This window comes from Sarcophilus harrisii, chromosome 3, assembly GCF_902635505.1.
Source record: "Sarcophilus harrisii chromosome 3, mSarHar1.11, whole genome shotgun sequence".
Taxonomy (NCBI): Eukaryota; Metazoa; Chordata; class Mammalia; order Dasyuromorphia; family Dasyuridae; genus Sarcophilus; species Sarcophilus harrisii.
The window spans coordinates 277203302-277222835 of NC_045428.1; the positions used below are offsets into that span (position 1 = coordinate 277203302).

Below are 19534 nucleotides of genomic sequence, written 5' to 3' on the forward strand. Positions count from 1 at the left end.
TTACAAATTTACATTGAGCTCTTTTTACCAAATGAGTTAGCTCCCGCATTTAGGGTATAATTTGGCATTACTAAGAACACAAGGTCCTCAATATCATTTAGTTCAGTAACAGTTATGATGCCATAAGCAAAGGACTTTACAACAAGATTTTCCTGGACAAAGCGAACCAATTACTTGATTTAACAAGGAGAACTGCATTCCCTATTTGAGCATGAATGTGATCTCTGTGACAGTGTTCCACTGTGTCTTAAATAATAGTGGAGCAATTCCAAGGGAGTTATTTTTGGCTTTAACTCTATGTCTCAGCTATTTTCGTAATGCACAAATTACAACATTATGTTGTAGCCCCCAAGCAACATTTTTTTCTCAGCTGTTCATTTTGCAATCACATTGTCTGTTCAAATCTAGGAAACAAAAGCCAATCCTGCACACATCCATCAAGCAACTCCCAATGATTGAAAATCAGTCTAAAGATATTTAGTCTCATGCTAAGTAAATTACTGTAGATTTCACTTAAACACTGTGAGATAGGAACCCTTCTAGATACATTCTTTATTAAAATGTTATTAGTAAGAAGCTTTAGGGAAGGGAACAAGTATATAATTAATTGTGGTATAAATACCACAAGTATATATTAAGTACCAAGCACTGTACTAAGTGCTTTACAGATATTATCTCATTTTATCTTCACAACAACCCTGTGAGGTAGGTACTATTTTATAGTTGAGGAAACTGAAACAAAGGACTTGCCCAGGATCATACAACTAGTAAGTGTCTAAAGCCTAAGTTGAACTCAGGTCCTGCTGATTCCAGGGACAGTGCTCTATCCATTGTGCCATCCATCTGTCCCAGGTTGTTATATTTATTTAAAATCTATGTATGTCTCTGTGATTTCTATTCTTGCCCCAAATCCCCGGATTTGCTGGATTTGAGGAGAGTAGAAAGAGTACTTAATCTTATCTTGTGTTTGACCCTTTCTAGGCAGGTTCAGTACTGAATTTTGTGTAATTGGGGGGGAGGTGGGGGGGGGGGGGATGGGAAATGTCATTAATTTTAGTTGAAAAGCTAGACATTGACATAAAAGCTTTATGATTATTTTTGTGCATTATGAAGACATTTATACATATTAATCAGCATCATAAGGAAATACAATATTGGCTAACTCCTGGAATTTACGCATGTGTGTCTGTGCAGATTCAATTCTTGTCAGTGGTTTGGATGTTCTTAATTCTCTCATCCAATTAAAGCTACCTTTTTTTTTTCCTTAAAGAGCAATGCCAGCATGTGGGGGGGGGGGGGGGGGGGGGGGGGGGGGTTTGCACTCATTTTCATTCTTCCTTTACTTATCTGTCTAGCATTCCCTTATAACAGATTTTAAAAGAGAACAAATTTGGAAAAAAACAAAACATTGAACCTTTCTGAAATTTGAATATACGCTGCTTGAAGGTGGAATACTGTTAGCTTACCCTCCCATTTTTATGTATATCCCCAACACCTAACACATAAGTGCTAAATAAATGATTGATTAAATAATGGTATATATACCAAAGTTTCTTAAACTATGGTTTGTGAAATTATGATTTCGTAGATATGTAAATAAAATATTTATTGATATGATATTTTATATACCTCTATATCCCAGGTCATATTAAAATTTCTTGGTTATAAATGGGTTGTGAGTAGGAAAAATTTAAGAGACCTTTGGTATATATACTATTCCATACCTATAATTCTACACATCTCCAGGCAAGGAGAAGTTAAACTCAGCTCTTTTCTCAGGTCAAGCTTGATTGTTAAAATTACAGAAAATTGCGTTTCATTTCTTTAGGCTTTCCATTTATATTGTTGTAGTAATTGTGTATATCATTCTCACTAGTTTTGCTTACATCATTCCACATCTGTTCATGTTGTGAGAAATCTTATTTCTCTTTTATATTTAATAACCAAATATTAAGGGATCAAGTATTTTCTCCTTTTCTGTATCCTCATCCAGAAACCAACCAATGTAGGAAATCTGTCTTAAAGATTTATCTAGACTGAGATCTAAAAAGATAGTAAAAGAAACTCTAAGTTTGGCGTTATGGATATATTCCTGGTCATTGTGTTTGCTTAGGTCTGGGAAAATTTGAGTTCTTCCTTTTTGTCTGACAGGTGACATGTAAATCTCTTTGACAAGATTTGGGTGATCTAAGTCATGTACCTCAAGACTTTCATTTTAATATAGCCCACTTCATATTGTGTTTAATAGTCAGTTGATTGGCACTCTTCAGGAACATCTACTCTTCTAAGGGCACATAAATTGTAAGCCCACTGCCATTAGAGGTTTTTAGTCTAAGGGAAATGGCCAAATTATCATCCTTTTATTAATAATGTGTGGGCCTTATTAAAAGAATGATTAAATTATCCAGAAAGCATATCGCTCAAAACTTTTTAGTCATCACAATATAAATCTTACCATGTTTCTCTGATTCTTCATTTTCAGTCTATGATACAGTAAGAATATAGACATTTAGCAATAACTCAGATTTGCTTTCCAGAATGGTTAGTCCAATTCGCAATTTTACCAATAGTGTAATGTGCTTCATGCAGCCTCTTTAACATTTACTTTCATCTTTGCCAATTTTCTTGGTAGGAGGTGAAAACTCAGACTGGTTTAATTATTCTCCATGTCATTTAGACATTGGAAATAATTTTTAATCCCCTGATACTATGAAAAGATTCTTTTTGTGTGTCCTCTTTCCTTTCGTTCACTTGCCAGATCCACTGAGTCATCTAGCTGTCCCTGTGTATTTGTTCATCTTGGGGTGTATTGAATGTCTTTTTAATTCCCTCCCTTCCAGAATGTAGTTGTTTTTAATTTTTTTTAAACATAATCATCACTAAACACAAACATTTCAATATGCAAAGAACAAAAATGTGAACTACATATCAAGTTTTGTTTTGGTTTGGTTTGGTTTTGGTTTTGCTGAAGCAATTGGTGTTAAATGACTTGCCCAGGGTCATACAGCTAGGAAGTGTTCAGTATCTGAGACCAGATTTGAACTTAGGTCTTCCTGACTTTAGGGCTGGTGCTCTATCCACTAGGTCTTCCTGACTTTAGGGCTGGTGCTCTATCCACTGCGCCATCCAGCTGTCCCTATATGGAGTTTTTAAAGTATATATTAAGTTACCAAGGTAGTTATAAACCTTCCATTTATGTCCCCTTCTTTCTTTGTTCATCTTTCTCACTATCTACAATTTTCATCCCTCTAACAGAATAACCTCTCTCAGTGCTCCACCACCCCTCAATAAGTTTATACTTGAGCAAAGAAAATGCAAACATTGGCTATGCCACAAAAATGTTTGTCTCATTCTAGTCCAGCACTTCTCAGCCAAGAGGAATGATATTAAGACATGCTTTATCAACAATCTTCTGTCTTGATTAGAGTTCTGAAATCTTTTAAAATTGTTTTGTTTCTACATCATTGTGGTCATCATGTAAATTGTTCTGGTTCTTCTCATTTTCTCTGAAATACTGTTTTGGAGAAAAAGAATCAAAGTTTCTCATAATCTTTCATGAATTCATCATTTTTATAGTGCAGTATTCATTATGTTCATATGCCACAGATTATTCACCCATTCCCTAGTTGATGTATAATTGCCCTCTCCTTCCTTTACTTTCTCATTTTCTTTGTTTTTTTTTAATAGGAAAAAATTGAAATTTATCTCTTCTATTAAAGATCTATCTTCTGACTCTGATTCCTATAGGAGCATACTCAGTTTTGCAGAATGTTATTCTTGGTTATATTTTTTGGTGTATCATTTTCCAGGTTTTCTTACTCTATTTTTCACATGGTACCCAGCATAAAGTAAGCTCTTAATAATTATGCCTTATCTTCATTGTTGCCCAATGATCTGTGATCCTCATTATGCTTCCTTTGTAGTTTATCTCTTTCTTTCTGACTGCTTATGTATGGTATTTGACCTGGAAATTCTAGATTTTGGTTATGACATTTAATGTTTCAGGACACTTTTCTTCTATAATTTTTTGAAATATTATATCCCAATGTTAGATGATTGTTTTCAAAGAGGTCTGTGGTTTTTTTAATCTGTCTTTATCTAGCTTATTCCAGTTGCTTGTTTTTGATAATAGAAACCATGCATATTTTATTTTTTTTATTTTTTTTAATTTTTAAAAAGCATATTTCTTGTTGTGTCATTGAACCATTGAGTCCATTTTGCTCCATTCCAGGTCTGTAGTACATGGGTAAAGCTATCCATTCTGTGTTCTAGGTTGTTTATTCTCTCTTTTGAAGTGCTGTAATTTCATTCTTTATCCTTTGTTTCATCTCTTTATTTCTTTCATTCATTCTTGAAATCCTGTGTTTCTGTGCTTATGCTTATCATTATTGCTAAATTATTTCCTTCGAGTATTTTATCTTGAGATTCTGTTCATCTGGAGTATTTCTTCCCTGTAGTTTGAGATCTCTTGTTGGCTTACTGAAGATAGAATTTCAGTCTCAGTTTAGTCTGGTATTAAGACCAAGCTCTGCCCTTTTCTACAGTCTTGGATTGGGTGGGTAGACCCAGGTCCTGTCTCCCACTGCAACGAAGCCCACAGTGACATGACATTATAGCAGGTCCTGATCCTGCTCTTGTTCCAGTGGCACATCCTTCCACTTCTGATTCTTGGTCCTCTTCTCCTGTATCGTAGTCCTTGTCTGGAAAGCTGCCAAAAACAAGTCCAGCATAGTCTTGTCCTGAAGTTTCATGAACAGACTCCACCATGGGCCCTATCCAGGGCTATAGTTCATCTGCCTTCTAGCCTGGCCTTTGATTAGGTTTTTCCTGTTTCCTCTGATATTCTTTTCATCAATCCTTCTGTGTTTCTCAGGGAAGCTGGGCTTGGCTAGAATCTTTCATGTTTTCTCTGGGCCAGAAGTTAGCTAGGACATCATTTTCTAGTATGTAGATATGACATAATTATAAACTTTAAGGACAAATACAGATTGACCCAAATTTGTATGTATATTTGTTTTAGGAAATATGTTTCTTTTTCTATTGAGGTGGGGATTTGGAGGGAAAAGAAATAAGTTCAGTTAATTTCTTAATGGTAGGGATGGAGGGCACTACAAATTCAACCTGCCACATGACTTTTAAGAGGAAATTATTTATGTTCACTTCTTTTTTTTTGTTTTGTTTTTTTCTTCTCTTAAGGTTTTCTTTTTGTTCTGATTTTTCTCTCCCAACATAATTCATAAAGCAGTGCATGTGAAAATAAATTAGAGAAAAAATTTTTAAGAAAGAGGAACTCACTGATCACTATATTATTAGTTTTTCCTTGACTGTCAGTCAGTGAACATTTTTTAAGTACCTACTTTGTATTAATTACTACACTAAATGCTGGAGATACAAAAAAAGAAAAAGAAGACTACAATTCTAATAGAAAAAAGCTATATACTAAGAAAAGCTAAAGGGGGATGAATGTACCCAGCCCAGGGGCATGGTGGTATGGCAGTATCCAGTCTGAGGAGTACATTTGGTGGGAAATAAAAAAGTTGGTTAGTCCTTGAATCCTCTTTAAATGGAAGCTATTGGACGAGTTCTTTGCTCTACCCTTGAGCCCACCAAACAAGGGGAGGAGTACTGACAGTACTGAAGAGATCTGAGAGCATACAGCTGATACAGTTTCACAGGCTGATGGTTTTACTAGTAAGATTTCCCAGTACATGATGGTGGTGGAGTCCAAGTAAGGAAAATGTTTTTTTATTTTGTTGTAAGCTCTCTCATAAAGTGGGAATAATCTGTAAATGTTTATAATGTAAAAACAAAATACATCAATGAAACGAAGTTTAAAAATGAAAAAAACAAAGTTCTACTTAGAGAAAAATATTTGTATAATGCCTTAGAATACTCAGCACACTTTCAGATACATGCTCTCATTTGATCTGCACAGCTGCCTAATTGAGAACAAACTTTTCAATAGCATCCCCAAGAAGAACTCATCCAGACCCTGATGGCAGACTCCAAGACCTTTCAGAGCAGCCTTTTCCACTCAGGCCCAACTCTGTCATAAGTATTCTTTTCTTATACTTAGCCTAAACCTGACTTTTTGCAATTTCTCTGCTAGTTCTCCTAATTCTACTTTCTGGAGCCAAGAAGAATAAATCAAGTAATCTCTCTTCTATTTAAGAGCCCTTTGGATCATTGAAGCCAACTGTTATAATTCCCCTTCATCTTCTCTAATCCAGACTAAACTCTCATAGTTTTTTCATCCTGTTGTTATATAGTATAATCTCATCATGGTCACCTTCCTTTAGATTCTATACAGTCAATCAGATTCCATCATAAAGACACAAAGAGGAGAGGCAGATGTTTGCCCAGTCTACTTTCTCTCACAATCTTGGATTGGGTCGGTAGGCCCAAGTCCTATCTCCCACACAATTGGGCCCATAGTAAAATGACATTTTAAGGAACCAACTAATAGGAACATCCCTCTAAATCTTGAAGGACAAGCCATCAAGCACATGCCAACCATGGGTTAGTTCAGACCTGTATCTCTAAGATAGTTCCAAAGCAAACTTTGTTCAAATACTTTTATTTGAACCTAAGTCAGAATCTTTTTTTTTTTCTCACTAGTTCAGACTGGCCTGAGGAGTTGGAAATTACTACTCTGTTCACTTCTTTCTAGAATTTAGATTAAATGCTGGAAGATCTTCAGATTCTAATTTAAGTTTCAAGTTTGAAAAGTATAATTTTTACCTTTTTCACCAGAATATTCAAACAATCTGTTAACATTCTGATGAATAAAATAAACCACAAGACCTATAGACTTTGATTACATCTCTGGCTGGACTAGATTTCTTCAGATAGCACTGATAAGATATAACAGGCTTTTTAGTTATTTGTTTTTTGCATTTTTAAAAATGCAGCCTATTGGGACCTCTGAGACCCATAAGTTTTATTAGGCCCAGGTGTCCTGTACTGTGCATACTGATTGGACTTGATTTCTCTTCCTGTTTAAAATGTAACTTCTTATACACCATTCTTGTACTCCCAGTTTCATTCAAGCAGGTCTCCACATGATAGTATAGGGGAGACACCTTGCCTGTAATATTAAAGGTGAAAAAATTTTCAACTTCAAAACACGTCTCTTCTGTGAAAATAAAAAAATTAATTCAGCTTGAAAACCCATGTCATCTTCCGTAAGGACCTTCAAGATTGTGTCTGTGTATTTCCTCTTGGGTGAAGATGATTATAGTTCTAATGAGAAAGTATAATGTAGAGAGAGCTGGGTGTATAGTCAAGAATGGGCTCTCTGAGTGAACTTCAGTGGAACACCTTTTTCTTAGTGTTTTGATCTGAATATGATGACATCCAACAATCTTCCCAGTTGGGGCTTTCTTTTGTTACCCCTGCTCCCTTCAATTCCTTTCTAAAGTATTTGCTTTGCTTCTATTTTATTTTCTAAAATTTCCTCTGTCATAGATTCTGTTTGAAATGGATACAAAAAATAGACAATATTTATTTTGTGCCTTTTCTCTTTAATTAGAAGCAAAAGTTACCTGATTGTAAGTGATCAATATATATGAGGAATCCAAGTCAGATTGGAGAGGCCTTAGAGGCTCACACTTCTACATTGTCATAAATTAAAAGTTTTATAATAGAGTATATTAGTTTGTCTGCAATTTAAGTGTCTTATTTGATATAGGATTCGGTATGTTTTTAACTATTATCTTTTTTTAATTTATTTTTTTTAATAATTACAACTTTTTATTGACAGAACCCATGCCTGGGTAATTTTTTACATTATCCCTTGCACTCACTTCTGTTACAACATTTCCCCTCCCTCCCTCTATCCCCTCCCCTAGATGGCAAGCAGTCCTATACATGTTAAATATGTCACAGTATATCCTAGATACAATATATGTGTGCATAATCGAACAGTTCTCTTGTTGCACATGAAGAATTGGATTCAGAAGGTAAAAATAACCTGGGAAGAAAAACAAAAATTCAAACAGTTTGCATTCATTTTCCAGTGTTCTTTCTTTGGGTGTAGCTGCTTCTGTCCATCTTTGATCAATTGGAACTGAATTAGATCTTCTCTTTTTAACTATTATCTTTTTAAAAAATACTCTTGTTTTTGTGAGAGTATATGTATGCACTTACGGTTAGGAGAATCTTTTTTTTTTTTTTTTTTTTTTGAGATTTCTTCATCTCTGTTATTTCACAATGTACTTCCAAAAAACTGTGTTGTCATCAACTTAAATCTTCCCACCATCACATCCTATATGCTTCAAGGCAGTTTTGTGTATGACTATGACCCCTAAAACATTCATTATCTTGTGGTCAACTTTCTGAACTTAACTAGGTAGGTCTCTGAGAACCAATGTAATCTAGAAGACTCAATATGGAGATTCAGATCTCAGATTAGGAGGGGAGAGTAGTAGTCCTGGTAGAGAGAAGCAGAGTAGTGATACAAGGCTGATGGTGAGATCATCTGGGTGGATGTTTGGAAAGGCTATGAAGCTGAAACATAGGATGGTGTCTAGACATAGCAATAGATAGAGAGGACATAGAAGACAGTTTGGACACATCCCAATCAGCTGGGTTGGGTACGAGATGGAGAATTCCAAAAATGAATGGATTAACTTGTCCATGGACTGAAGACCTAAATCCTGGAAGACTTAAGTGTGGAGGTCCATGTTTAATCAGGAGGTAGAGGAGTACAGAATCAGGAAGATGGTGAGATACCCTGGGTAGATGGCTGAAACAGGTGTAAAGCTGAAGCACCATGTCATCCAGTTTTACTATGCCTCAGTTGTCCAGGCTTAAAATGGAAAAACATGCTGAAAAGTCAGTAATACTATTTGTTACAGATCAGAATTTCATGTAAGGAAGCTCTTTCTTGGACTGCATACAAGGAGATTTAGTCACTGAAGTACCAAAAAGCCCATCATGATTTGGCAGTTCTGAAGCAATCTCATGGAATAGACTCCACAGATAGTGCTATGGTGAGACTCCAGTGAATTATCAAATTACCTCCTAGAGCCAGGGAGGGATTTTTGATTGTTGTATAATTAAAGCAAAGGATTTTGCAAGAAGGGACTTTTATTTTAAATAAATACCAAGAAATAATGCCATGTGTCATTTCCAGGCTCAAACAACATGGAGGGCATAAAACTTATGCTGTCCAATAGATTTAGATTGTAGTAGGAGGAATATTGAGGCAAATGACCTTTACCTCCTGTACAAGAACAAAATAATCACATCAAACTGTGGGATGTCCCACATTTCGTTCTTTCTGGATTAAAGTAAAATATGACACAGCAATATAGGAAAAATCTATTGTCCATGCTCTTGGCTGCTGAAGACTGTATGGGTAGTGGTCTGGAATGGAGGTGGGGCCAAGGGAGTCATCTGAAGAACCTTTTTCCCCCTTTAAATCAATGGAAACATCTGTTCCTCTGCACCAAGGGAAGAATCAAGAAGAATGAGATCTTGCAGAGAATGCATTCCAGATGACAAATGCAAAGATGTGTAGGGGTTACCCCAGTTTGCAATATAAAACATAGACAATATATAAGACATGCCAGGTCTTATAAAAATTACCAATTTGCTCCTCTTCCGTTTAGTAATTTGCTTCCTCTTCTTTTATTTATTACTTTGTGATTAATTTTGTAGCTTAAAGGCATGGAGTTCTTAGTAGTATTAAGAAGGGGGACTCGCTATCACTTTGGGACCATTGTTTCTGCTTCCTTTTGTATGATGTCATTTCTCCTATCCATTTCATGTTTATTTACTGTCTGAATCCACATCCATTTATGTGCCTTCGAATCTGAAGTATCGTTTATATATTTTTGTGTTGTTAATATTTTTAATTGGTGTTTTTAAAGTAGATGTACTTTGTGTATTTGGCAGGCCATCAAAGTTGAGCATAAAAAGGGCAGATTTTTAAAAAATAACCATATAAAGTAAAAATTCCCTTTGTGTATGTGGGTGGGTGTGTATGTGTGTATATGTGTGTAATGTCAGGTTTTATCAGCCGTGATATTCATTAATATTTATTGTAACAGTTTACAATGTAGACCCATGATTCCTTCAGGAATATGAATGACCCAGATGATGTAACTTTGGAAAATGTAATAAATCTATAGTTGAAACCATTTCTTCTAATGGGAAGTTTCTTGAAGGTTGTAAAGCTAAATTGCCCCTCCAGGATGAAGGAAGCACTGCCTAGAGTTATAGGCAATCATTGTTTACCTCTTGTGTCACTTTTTTTTGATTGGGATATCATGTCATATTTTGAATTTTATTGAGGATTTTGCTTTGATTTTTGGTTGTTTTATTATCTTTTTATTTACTTTTTCCCTTATTTGTGATTAAGTATTATGGCATCAGTTTATATAGTAATGTCCTGAAATTTCATAGAATGATGTCAGTGGTCCTGGCCTTGGAATCAAGGTATCTAGCTTCACTTCTACATTAATGAGACCCATGACCTTGACTGAGTGACTCTGCACAATCTCCAGTTCCTTATTTGTAATATGCCTTATTTGTAAAATCAAATTAGATCATCCATAAGTGCTAATGTTCTTGATTCTGAGTTGGAACAAAACTTTAGAGATGATAGGATCCAGTCATCTATTTGTTGCAGTAATATTTTCTCTAAACATCCCTGACAGGTGATCACCGAGCTTTTGCTTGAACATCACCAAGATGGAGGACTTACTGAGAAACCATATTTCATTTTGAGACAACTCTGATAAATTAAAAAGTTCTTTCTTATATTGTTTTGAAACTAGCCTTTCTAAATTGGAAATTAGTATGGCAGAAACTAGGCACTGACCCACACTTAACACCGTACACCAAGATAAGGTCAAAATGGGTTCATGATCTAGGCATAAAGAATGAGATCATAAATAAATTGGAAGAGCATAGGATAGTTTACCTCCCAGACCTGTGGAAGAGGAGGGAATTTATGACCAAAGAAGAACTAGAGATCACTATTGACTACAAAATAGAAAATTTTGATTATATCAAATTGAAAAGTTTTTGTACAAACAAAACTAATGCAGGCAAGATTAGAAGGGAAACAATAAACTGGGAAAACATTTTTACAGTCAAAGGTTCTGATAAAGGCCTCATTTCCAAAATATATAGAGAATTGACTCTAATTTGTAAGAAATCAAGCCATTCTCCAATTGATAAATGGTCAAAGGATATGAACAGACAATTCTCAGATGATGAAATTAAAACTATTACTACTCATATGAAAGAATGTTCCAAATCACTATTGATCAGAGAAATGCAAATTAAGACAACTCTGAGATACCACTATATACCTGTCAAATTGGCCAGAATGACAGGGAAAGATAATGCGGAATGTTGGAGGGGATGTGGGAAAACAGGGATCCTGATACATTGTTGGTAGAATTGTGAACACATCCAGCCATTCTGGAGAGCAATTTGGAACTATGCCCAAAAAGTTATCAAACTGTGCATACCCTTTGATCCAGCAGTGTTTCTACTGGGCTTATACCCCAAAGAGATAGTAAAAAAGGGAAAGGGACCTGTATGTGCTAAAATGTTTGTGGCAGCCCTCTTTGTAGTGGCCAGAAGCTGGAAAATGAATGGATGCCCATCAATTGGAGAATGGTTGAATAAATTGTGGTATATGAATGTTATGGAATATTATTGTTCTGTAAGAAATGACTAGCAGGATGAACACAGAGAGGCTTACATGAACTGATGCTGAGCGAAATGAGCAGATCCAGGAGATCATTACATACCTCAACAACGATACTGTATGAGGATGTATTCTGATGGAAGTGGATTTCTTCAACAAAGAGAAGATCTAACTTAGTTTCAATTGATCAAGGATGGACAGAAGCAGCTACACCCAAAGAAAGAGCACTAGGAAATGAATGTAAACTGCTTGCAGTTTTGTTCTTCTTCCCGGGTTTATATCTTCTAAATGTAATTCTCCCTGAGCAACAAGAGAACTGTTCGGTTCTGCACACATATATTGTATAGATCTACTGTAACCTATTTAACACGTATAGGACTGCTTGCCATATGGGGGAGAGAATGGAGGGAGGGAGGGGAAAAATCGGAACAGAAGTGAGTGCAAGGGATAATGTTGTAAAAAATTACCCTGGCATGGGTTCTGTCAATAAAGTTATTTAAAAAAAAAAAGAAAGAAAGAAAGAAAAAGAAACTAGCCTTTCTATTCATCCTGAGTCTTCCAGTGATCCATAGAATAAGTCTAATCACTCTTCCAGATAATATTCTTTCAGCTATTTGAATACCTACCACCATTTTCCCATCGTTTTGTCTTTTCTCCGTTCAGTTTCCAGAATTCCTTCTACTCACTTCATGTGGTATGGTTTCCAACATCTTCACCATCTTGGTTGTCCCAACTCTTGTGCTTCAGTTTGTCAGTGTCCCTACTAAAATGTCAGTGAACATATCAGATATACTTTGATCAATGTCAAGTATATTAGGACTGTTACTTATTCTGTTCCAATATGTCTGGCAAGAAAGTCTTAAGATTTTTAGCTAATCTGGCACAGTTTATTTCATTGAGTTTATGGTCCTGTAAAACCACTGCATTTTTATTAAAGGAACTGCTGTTAAGCCAGATCTTTTGGGTCCCATATATATGCAGTTGACATCTAACTAAAGTTAGCCTTGATATTTATCTCTATCAGCTCTTCATCTTGTTAGATCCTTCCAACCTGGTAAGATCTTTTTTCTGCCCGTGTGGATCAAGGCACCTCTAGGTTTGTGTCAACCATAGAGCTGACATATCTTCTTTATTATTGTTCAGTCTTTTTCAGTTGTGTCCAACTCTTTGTGACTCCTTTTGGAGTCTTCTTGACAATGTTAGTGGAGTGTCAGCCATTTCCTTCTCCAGCTCATTTTTACAGATGAAGAAACTGAGGCAAACACGGCTAAATGATTTGCCCAGGTTCACACCGCTAGTTAGTGTCTGAGGCCAGATTTGAATTTGGGAAGGTGAGCTTTCTTATTTTCTAGGCCTAGTGCTCTCTATGCACTATGGTGCCACCTAACTGTCATGCACATGGTTTAGTGGCCCCATTTCTATTTTGAGTTTGACATCAGTGTTTTAAACCAGACTTGCTTCATCTAAGCAAGATGGTGATATATTGGGCAATGGTTAGAACTAACCAGTCTTTTGAAATGTTCCTTCATATTTAGAAAAACCTGTTTTATATCCACTTACAGAATTATGTTTTCTTCTGCTCTGATCTTCCCTTTCCTCTTATTTTCTTCCTTCTAATTATACTTAGTTGTTGTTGTTGTTTTTTCTTAATCTTTGCCATATATATATAAATCATTGTAGTTCCCCACCCCCAATTGTGTAAAGTTTTAATGTTTGGAAATAGATGTTACTCAGTTTAGCAGGTTTTTACTTCCCCATCAAGGATTGCTATTGTACGGGGCCCCATCAAAATAGTTTGGAGACTTAGTCAGAACTGTTCTAATAAATGTAATGTGTTGGATTTGAAAAACTATTTAGAGAGCAGGATCTTTGTGAAGTTATATGGGCCACCTGTACAAGACGTAACTCTGAGGAGAATGAACTCAATGGACCATGCTGTACTTGGAAGAAATAGCTTTTTTTTTTCCTTTTTCTTTTTCTTTTCTTTTCTTTTTTTCCCCCTCTAACTGAATTAAATCAAGCTGGCAGTGTTGTGAGCAGCTTTTATTGAAAGTCCTGGATAGGAGATAAATGGAGTCTGCCTGTCTGAGCTGCTGTAGTATCCATCTGCAGGGCAGGTGGGTGTTGGCTGAGAGTCTAGGTGACCACTACATGCTTCCTTAGTTCCTTTTCTGACAGGGATGGGATAGAGAATTTTTTTTTTAAATCCTAAGGAAAAAATACAAAGTTCCCACCTCCTTGATTATGAAGAAAGAGTTTTAGAAAGACTTGGATTCAGACTAATAGTGGATACAAGTACAGGACTTTTGGAATCTGTTTTTGGCTCTTGAAATTACCTCTGACTTTGAGCAAGTCAGCTGCCCTCTCTGTTTCGGCTTCTCCTCCTGTAAAGTAATATTCCCTCTGGCATTAATACTTACCTCATAAGGTTATCTAAAGGATAATGGCAGTAATAATGTCTTGTATGTTTACATCATTCCCTTCTCAATAGAACTCAAAGCACTTTATAAACATTGAGCCTGAACCTGCCTATAAGAAGAGAAAGTTTTTGAAAATGTACTAAGATCATCAAGGTACATTTTAACAGAGTGGGAAAGTTAATAATTTGATAAACTACTCCAGTGACCTGAAAGTTTTCCATCACTTAAAGCCTTATTCTCTTTCCTTGCTGCTGGGTACAACACAAAACAACATTGAGTGTTGGAATACATGGGAGCCACCTGATAGTGGCTGCTGGAGATCCAACCCAGACCTACAGAATGGATCTCCTTATATGAGAGGATGATACAAGGAGACTGAGAGGCCGTTGCATTGTCTGACCTCTCTCTTCTCTTTGCCTCCAATTTATGTCATTCCCAGTCTGTAACACCTGTGTCAGCAAAGGCTGCCCTGCAACTTCAGATGTTATAATACACAGCTGTGGAGGGTCTTGAAAAATTGACCTGTCCCTTAACAATTACCCATTTTTTGTTTTTTGCTGTTATTTTCCTCCCACAGCATGGTCCTCACACTGAGGAATGCAAGCAGCACTATTGCTTCTGGGTGATTGTAACAGGTGTTGATCTTATCATGGAGGCAAACTTTCAAACAGAGAAGAGGAATGTAGTCAGAACAAGCATTTAAGTCTCTCATCAGTCTCCTGGCTCAGCCCTTTGATGTGTTGGCCCATTTAATTATCCCGACTAAAAAAGTCTTACTGGGGCTCTTCTTCCTTTCCTTCCCCCGGGTTACTGAAGGAACTCTGGAAGGATCCTTCTCACGAACAGCTCTGGAATGCTGCTGGTTCTTCTTGTAATTCTTATGCTTCTTATACTCCACATTCAAGCACTATATGTTGGAATACTTGGGAGCCACCTGACAGTGGCTGCTGGGGATCCAACCCAGACTTGCAGAATGGATCTCCTCATGTAAGGAGGACTCACACTGACTCACACAGTGACTCTGTCTTGAGAGGCCGATGCGTTGACTGACCTCTCTCCTCTTCCCTCTGCCTCCAATTTATCTCATTCCCAGTCCACAACACCTGGATTCGCAAAGGCTGCTCTGCAACTCCTTCAGATGCTATGATCCACAACTGTGGAGGCTCTTGGAGAATTGCCTTCCCCTTAACAACTGAGTTTAACTGAGAAAGATGGAAGTGATGATAAAGATGGAAGAATATGACCATCATATATTTGGACTAAGAAATTGATGTGAGTGACCAGGACAATCCACAATGAGGGTTGAGACTTTAGGATCAGCAGAAACTCCTTATTCCTGAGAAAAGGCTGAGATATAGATAAACAATTTTTACGTCCTTTAAAGTGCTACATGAATACAAGTTGTTATTCTTACCCTCCTAGAGGTCTCAGGATATTTAGGGAATTTAACATTGACCCCTTCCCCATCCAACACTCCCCAGTGAACAATCCAGGGTTATATCACTTGCAGACTGATATTTCCTACTGGACTCTAATCTGTAAAAAATTTGGGGATATTCTGAGTGTGGTTGTGGCGAGAAAGGAAAGAAGAGATGCACAGAACTTGTCACTATTTGGCTTAGCCAATAGTACCTTTGAAACAATGATAGGTTTTAGCTCATGATTTTTGTGCTAAGGAAAGACAGGCAATAGTTCTCTCCCCCCACCCCCCCGGCCCCATGTCTAGGTATTTTCAATACAAAAGCAGTAAGAGAATCATCAGGTTTTTCCAAGATCATATGTTGGATTACTGGCAGATTCAAGGAAAATAATAGTCTCTTGGTTCTGAGTCACATTGTGGTATGATTGGAGTGCTTTCCCAGTAACTAAAGCTCTTATATGTTGACCCTATTCCACCTGAGTCAGGACTCCAAACATCATTTGTCATTAAACAGTCAATTCTGACTCAGTAGTGCCAGCCATACACTGTGACTTCTATTTACTTTACCTTTATGGAAGCTTCCTATATTTCTTCACTGATTGGGCAGCTAGGTGGTCCTGTGGATAGAATTGCAGTAACTTTCCCCTTTTTATCCTGATTTCCTCATCTATTAGAGCTGGAGAAGAAAATGGCAAACCACTTCACTATATTGCCAAGTAAACACCAAATGGGGTTACAAAGAGGTGGACATGATAGAAAAAATGACTGAACAACAATAAATATACCAAGAAGGAAGCATGGCAGTGGGGCCATCTTCCTTGTGTCTTTACCTCCACTTTTAAGTAGTCTGAACTGTGCCTTCTTCCTCCCAACTTGAAAAGTTTAATATAAAGGTAAGATAGATGATGATACTGTGGAAAAAACTGAACTTAAGAGTCAAATGATGTCGATTCATACTCCCATTCTGCCACCCCAAAAGGGAAAACTAGCCTTGTGCAAGGATTCAGAGACATTTCACTTCAAAGTAAACACGGGGTGAACCCATGTGGCACATTTAACCAGGACATTGGTTGAAGCATTAGAAAGTTGTTAGGTTCCAGAGATTTGCCTGTGGAAAATGAGTACTGTGGAGAAGTTACCAGACTGTATATTCATCAGGGGACTCTGGTGATATCATAAAACGTGAGGAACTGGGGTCACCCAGCAGCATTGAGAACCTCCCTCTGGGTCTGATTTAGACCTGGGCCACCTATCCCATCGCTACCCATTAATTATTACAATCATAACACGTTGATGACACAGTCGTCTCTGCTGGTTCTGCTGCCAGCTACAGCTGCACCCAGTCATTCTTTCCAGTGTAAATAATGGTTCATGTTTCCACAGCTCTGTCGCGAGATCTTTCTGTGCTTATGAAGTGAACCCATGTCACCACCCTCATTTGGAAAGATTTAACATATGGACGAAGCCAGGGAACAACATAGGAAAGCCAGGTTTTTTTTCCTCTTTCCCTAGATACATCTTGTGCCATGTGAATATTTAGATTGGCTTGGGTGCCACTGATTTGTAGAAATGTAGAATGTAGGATAGAAAAATTCTATCGTTTACAGCAGTCTGATTCAACCATTTCTCATTGGCATTTTTTTTCATATTTTATGTAAAGAATAAATATCCTTTTCACAAGATGGCATTTTGCAAGCCAGGAATGATTTAGACAAGCACCTCTTTTGGCTCTCATGTCCTTAAAACTGAGAACAAGAAGTTTCTATAGCTTCAATTTAGAGAAATGAGGCAAAAATCACAAATGACTTCCTTTTTTCATTCCCAGAGTATGACAAAAAATAGTAGGAATCTGGGAGAGAATGTCAACAAGTAATAATAATAATAATACATTTATCACTTTAAGGTATACCACAGTCCTATTTTTAAAAAAAGATAAATGGTAGTCCCCATGCCAAGATTATTTTTGGTCAGAGCCAATAATAACAGAAGTGGATAGAGGTTACTAAGATGCAAAGGGAGATGTAGCTGGTAACAGTGATTAAGGTGGAGTAGGGAATGCCTTGGCTGTGGATGGAGTCAGAACACCTAGATTCAGTTCTGCCTCTAACACTTATTATCTTAAACAGGTCACATTATTTTCTTGGGGATCATTCTCCTCTGTAAAATGTGGAAGTTGTATTAGATTATGATCTGTTATCTGAGCAACTAAATATGACAAAGTTTCATAAAGTTTCATAAATCAAATTACTTAGTTTTCACCTAAGTTATCTAAGAAATAGAACTTACATATAAATAGAGTAAAAGAGAATAAGTCAAAATGTTCTCTTTTCTGTCTCTTCTTTGTGTAAATGCCTAGATGGATATTTTCAAAATTTCAAAATAGAAACCTGAAAGTAAATTTTCAAATCACTATAGACAAGAAAGCATTGATGAAATTTGTCAAGTAACCTTTTTAAAACAGGCCTAAACTTTTCTTCTTAATCCCATTTAGAGAGAACAAGGATAAAAGTCAGACATGCTAATGTAGATTCACATTAGAATAATCTATAATAAATAGAAAGGAAAAACAACTTAAGACATGCTAGTACAAATACTAATATGCACACAAATATAACCTGTATGCATATATGTATATAATATTTTATACTAAGATTTTTTTATTTGCAACTATGAATAATGGAAAAACAAACTTTGGGTTTCGTTTTGTTTTTTGTTGATTTTAACATTTTAAATTTAAATAACAAAAGCCAACTAAATGTCAGTAGATAGAGCACTGGTCCTAATATCGGGAAGATATCATATCCAGCCCCAGACATTTAATAGCTCTGTGAACCTGCACAAGTCACTTAATTCCAATTGCCTCCAAAAATGAAATAAAACAAAACAAAAATTATAATAACAGGTTTTATCTAGAAAACAGTTGCTTAAGTGTATGAAAGTTATAAAGTGTACAAAAGTGCACAGATAAGGATATGAAAGAATTAATTCCTTTATTAAAAGGCCTAACACATGCAATTGATAATTGATCAACTGAAAAAATAATTAATATTAAAAATTAATATACTTCACATTCTATCAAATTATAATATTTTCCATATTTAAACAGGGATTCTTAACCATGCATAGTAAGACTTCCCCAATCCCCCCTTAATTCTAAAGTCTTCCCTCTGTTAATTTTTCTTTTTTATCCTTTATAGCTTGTTTTATATATATTTCTGTATGTTGTTTCCCTCATTAGATTGTAAATTGTTTGAGGGCAGGGACTATCTTTTGCTTCTTTATCCCCAGCACTTAGCCCTGTGCCTGGCATACACTGATTGTTGTTTTTGTTTTTATTTTGCATCATTTTTGCACCCTTTGACAATCTTCCAAAATCTATGGATCTCCTCTCAGAATAAAGCTTTTAAAAAGCATTTAGAAAAATACATAAAACTATAAAGGAAACCAATTATATTGAAATAGTTACCAATTTATTTTTAAAAACAAGTTCACAGATCTGACAATATCTCAATACAAATTTTTTATATCCCACTTATTAGGGAACTTTGAGTATTTGTATTCTGTTAGATAATTTCTGTATCTTTTTCACTTTTTACATCCTTGATCTGCATGCTTCACACATATAGAGCATCCTTCCTGTAAAGTTAAAAATAATCTTTTGTGACAAAATATTAGTTATATTTTAATGAAAAAAAACTATAGGACTTTTGTGATATATCCTTCAATGTCCTGTTTTTCTTTATAGCTTATCTAAAGTAAAATTTGCCCAAATCATTCCGACACTGTTACAGATTTCTAATACATTAGAGAACACAAAAAGTTCTCTCAATGTTTCTCATAACTGTCATTTCAAAGGAAAGGGCAAATTGGAAAGGAAAGTCCATCTATCTACATTATACTCTTACATAATTCCATACTATCAAATTGCATTAAATGATATTACATTGCATTTAGGGCAGATTATATGCAAGAGCCTTAGTTTAGATGGCAATTAGATAAAATAGTCTCAATTAAGCCACCCTTCAT

General features: G+C 36.1%; 2 protein-coding genes across 2 annotated transcripts in view; one reads left to right on the top strand and one right to left on the bottom strand.

Moving 5' to 3' along the window:
* FILIP1L (filamin A interacting protein 1 like) overlaps positions 1 to 19534 on the bottom strand; it is a 321412-nt gene that overhangs the window by 158309 nt on the left and 143569 nt on the right. The gene's annotated exons all lie outside the window — the stretch shown is intronic.
* The window catches only part of CMSS1 (cms1 ribosomal small subunit homolog), a 256396-nt gene that overhangs the window by 34730 nt on the left and 202132 nt on the right, over positions 1 to 19534 (top strand). The window lies entirely within an intron of this gene.